Consider the following 4,968-nt stretch of genomic DNA (forward strand, 5'->3'; position numbering starts at 1 on the left):
CCCTCTCAGGAGAGTAATCACTATCACATCTGTTCATGCCTCCAGTCTTTACTCATATTCTTTTTTACCTGGACTCTCCACCTTCCAAGTTATCACTGAAATAACCAAAGGGGTGTTAACATAGTGGGAAATTACACTCTAAAGTACGAGAAAACATCACCTAGAAGTCACAGACTTCAAAACACATCTACAAACTTCAAAGTGTAGGTTCAAAACGGAGCCTGCAGGTCTTGAAGTCACACAAGCAAAGATAAAGCAAAATGGAACCTCAGCAAAGCCACATAACCTCCAAGCTTTGGCAAAAGGTATTATTTTCCATTTACACCACTCAAATGCTCTACTTACAGCTGATGGGGTTTCCTTCAGTCTTCATGGGTGTCTGTGGGACAAGCCTCAGGATTTTGTCTACAGTCCCCAGATAATGAACTCTGTTTGTGCATAACTACCAATATAAGGTATTAGTTTCCTGATTCCCTGGGACTATACAAGGCTCTTGAGCATTAAGTAAAGATGGTTCCATAGGTCTTTCTGGATTTGAAAGCTACTGGATCAAGAAGAAATACAAGGTCATAATCAATGAAGCTCAGATTGAAACACGGCTAAGAAAAGGGAATAGAGACATTTCCTCTTGCTGGGATTGCACAGACCAACAGGTGGTGCCAGATTGAAATTTTTGAGCAAATAACTAAGTACTCCTTGTGATTATGAACCATTTGGGTCTGAATATGCAGGGAATGTCTCACAAACACATGTATATACATCAGTCTCTCTGAACAGGTATGAAAACCCTAGGCTTTTGGGGAGTTTATCAGTTGCTATTTAGTCTGGAAATAACAATGAATAATAGGGTAAATCTTCTTGGTGTTGCTGAGTGATAGTTCTTACCTGGGCGCTGAACTACTGGTTTGATCCCCTTGCTGAGAATTTGCTTTTCCACCCCAGATATACTGCATCAGAATCAACATTTTAACAAAGTCCCCATGTGATTCTATAACCCTCTGTAAAAATCTTAGGTGTAAATAGGAATCACCTGGGCACCTTGTTAAAATGTAAATTCCAATTCAGTATAGCTGGGGTGAAAATGCAAATTCTCAGCAGAAGGCGAAATCAGAATCTGAACTCCCTTGCTCAGAATCTTTTAGCTGTCTCCCTACAGGTGAATGGCAAACTCCATACCAGGCCCATTGAGTGCTGTTGAGTCAGTGCCAACTCATAGCAACCCTGCATAGAGTTTCCAAGGCTGTTAATCTTTATGGGAGCAGGAAGCCTCATCTTTCTCCCACACAGTGGCGGGTGAGTTGGAACAGCTGGCCTTGCGATTAGCAGCCCACTGCTTACCCTACAGTACCACACCAGGACTCCTGATGTTTGTCTCGGGAGACCCATTTCAGACCCCCAGAACTGTGCAATAATACATTTGTGTTGTTTTAAGTCACAAAGTCAATGGTAATTTTTTACAGCAACCATAGGAAACTAATACCACAATCCAAAAAAAATTTTAATGGAAAAATACATGAATAAGCATTTAACAACAACAACAAAAGAAACTACAAGAAGTCGTAAAGATCAGTTATTAGGAAATGCAAAGTAAGAGCCACTAAGATTTTAATTAATTGGTAAAGTAATTTGAAAAACAACAACATGCTAGATATGGAGCTGTAGGGGAGAGCTCATACAAGGCTGGTTGTTGTTGTGAAGTGCTGTCCAGTAGGTTCTGACTCATAGCCACCCTGGAGAGGCTTTCCAAGGGATGGCTAGTAGATTTGAACTGTCAACCTTGTGCTTAGCAGTCGAGTGCTTATCCTACAGCACCATGAGGCTTGATACTGGGTGATAAATTGATGAAGCCAATTTGGGAAAAATTCAGCAATATATGATATTATTGTTGCTATTAAGTGTTATTGAGTCAATTCCAACTCATAGCGACCCCGTATAAGGTTTCCAAAGAGTAGCTGGAGGATTTGAACTGTTGACTTTGTGGTTAGTAGTCCAGTGCTTACCCTACAGCACCACACTAGGACACTTAAACAATTCCACTCTTCTGACAATACCAGGGATAGAGCAGCCTTGTTCACAACAGCAGAAGCCCAGAAACATTTTGAATGAGAAAAAGAGGAAGACCCCCAGCGAGATGGATTGGCAAAGTGGCAGCATCAATGGGCTCAAGTATGGCAACAATCGTGAGGCTGGACCAGGACCGGGCAGTGTTTTGTTCTGTTGTACATAGGGTCGCTATGAGTCAGTACTGATCATCAATACTTATCAATAACAACAACATAAGTGGTGGGGTGGTGGTGGTTATGTGCCGTAGAGTCGGTTCTGACTCCTAGCGACCCTGTATAGGGTTTCTGAGACTGTAAATCTTTATGAGAGCAGGAAGCCTCATCTTTCTCCCGTGAAATGGCAGGTGGTTTCAAACTTCCAATTTTGAGATTAACAGCCTGACTCGTAAACACCACACTACCAGAGTTCCTTTGACTATAAGTGGTGGTGGTTATGTGCCCTGGAGTGCGTTCCGACTCATAGTGACCCTGCACAGGGTTTCTGAGGCTGTAAATCTTTACAGGAGCAGAAAGTCTCATCTTTCTCCTGCAGAAGTGCTGATGATGAGATTAGCAGCCCAACTTGTAACCATGCTACCAGAGGGCCTTCCCTGGATGGTAGAAACATTAACATGCTTGACTGCTAACTGAAAGGTTAGGGGATTTGAGTTTATGCAGACATGTCTGAGGGAAAAGGCCTGGTGATCTACCTCTGAAAAAATCAGCCACTGAAAACCCTATGGAGCCCAGTCCTACTTGACTTGCTTGTGGCCACCATTGTCAGAATCAACTTGACAGCAACTAGTCTCGTTTTTGTATTATAGTTAAACAAGATCGCTCATGATTCCAACAGTTAATAGCTAAGCAAGAAGCACATATGGTTTCATCAGTCTACCTTTGTGTGTGTTTGAAAATTTCCATCATGAGATGAATTTTCAAATAATAAAATAAAAGGGAAAGCCACTGAATAGTATTCATCTTGTCTAAACAGGTCAGATGAAAACAGATGGGCATAAGATTCTTAGGGTTCAATAGTGAGTAATTGTTATCATGACTAATTGTGACTGTCACAATTTTAAAAACAGAAGTTTGTAACAAAAAAGAGGGGAGTAGTTAATCTTACAGTCCAGAAACAGAAGAATCTAGGACCATCAAAGGAGAAGAACATGAGCAGAAAATGGAACCCTAACCAGAGAAGCAGCGACAGCAGAGATGGAGGCAGAGATGGGGACATGGAGAGAGGAAGCAGCTGAGGACTCTAGATTCATGGAAAGAGGGGGACTGAGAGCTGGCAGCCAGGAGGCAGGCTTGTAGAATGTGCCCTTTGGTTGTTTAAATGATTATATATTCCTGAGTGTTTTTGTGTATATATATATATATAAAAACAACAACAACAACAAAAAACAGAGGGAATAGAAGCAAATACTGCTGAATGATGATGCATGGAGGAAATTGTAATCATTGCAATGAAACAATGAGTGTAAAACCGATGTTCTCCCATGTAAATTATCACTCAGTGCACAATAAAAACTTTGAAAATAAATAAATAAAAGGGAAAGCAAAGACTCCTGAGTACTAGAATCAATGTGAAGGTTACATAAGCCCAGGCAATGAGAAAGAAAGAGAGAGAGAGAGAAAGAGAGGGAGAAGAGAGGAGAGGAAGAGGAAGAGGAAGTAGAAGAAGAAATGGAAGGGAACCCTATGGTTAACTGTCATTTCTTATCAAGGATCTGACTTTGCCTTGTTTTGTTTGGGATGCTGATTTCATGGGTACTTATTACATAACTGACTAAATAACTAAATTAAAGCAAGCCATGCATGGAGCAATGAAAAAATAATTAGGAACACAGAGGGGGGAAGCTGAAGTCAGCCTGTGCAGAATTCTCAGTAGCACTAAAAGATCTTCTGGTGCTGTTTGCAGACAGGGGGTGTAGTTTTACGGAGACCTGATAACTCTTGTTCCTCGACAGTCTCTCCTGTCTTTCTGACCATCTGTGGTATTCTCTCTGAGAAAAGCCTGAGTCAGAGGTTCTAGGGGCTCAAGGCTCCTGTTAAGAACTGATGGAATGTTTGCTTGTACAGTCAGACTTTCTGACATAAATGCCAGAGTGGACACACATGTCATCATTCAAGCAAGCCAGAAATGGGTCACCTGGCAGCCAGAAGAAGGGACCAGAGCTGCTGTCTGAAGAGCTGCTGTGAGGGCACTGGGCTCAACCTGGGCATCTAGAAAGGGGCTGAATCATTCTTTGAGAAGAAAATGTTTTGGGTTTTACTTTATTTCCTTGTTTTCAGCATTCTCATCATAAATCCCTTCAGCAGGGCAGTGATGGCCTAAATTCCTCTGAGATCTGAAATGGTCTGCCCCCTTCAGAGCCGGATGAGTCCTCAGGAGAGGAAAAAGGTACCCACTTCCTACCCACACTCCTTCCCTTCTGTGTCTTTCAGTACGGTCGGTTGGTCTCCAGACCAGGAGAAGCAGCATCCCTGGAAACCTGTTAAGAAATGCAAATGCTCTGAGCTTACAACCTCAGAACCTCTGTGTGGGGTTCAGCAGCCTGTGTGTTAGTTAACAAGTCTCCAAGGGACTCTGATGTGCACTCAAATTGGAGACCCACTAGCTTAAGCACATTTTATCCCATCCCTCTTCCACTTTGCCCTGAACTTCCTTCCCTAACACCATTACACAGGAACCCTGTGGCACATTGGTTAGGATGCTCTGCTGGTATTTCAAACCTACCAGCCTCTCTTCAGGAAAAAGCTGTGGCCCTCTGCTTCCCTAAAGATTTCGACCTTGGAAACTCTGTGGGGTAGTTCTACTCTGTCCTATATGGTCGCTGTGAATTGGAGCCAACTCAGTAGCAACGGGCTTGTTGGTTTTCACTGTTGCCTATATTGATTGTCTGGACAGTGAATAAGGAAGATA

This window comes from Chrysochloris asiatica, unplaced genomic scaffold, assembly GCF_000296735.1.
Source record: "Chrysochloris asiatica unplaced genomic scaffold, ChrAsi1.0 scaffold00346, whole genome shotgun sequence".
NCBI classification, from domain to species: Eukaryota; Metazoa; Chordata; class Mammalia; order Afrosoricida; family Chrysochloridae; genus Chrysochloris; species Chrysochloris asiatica.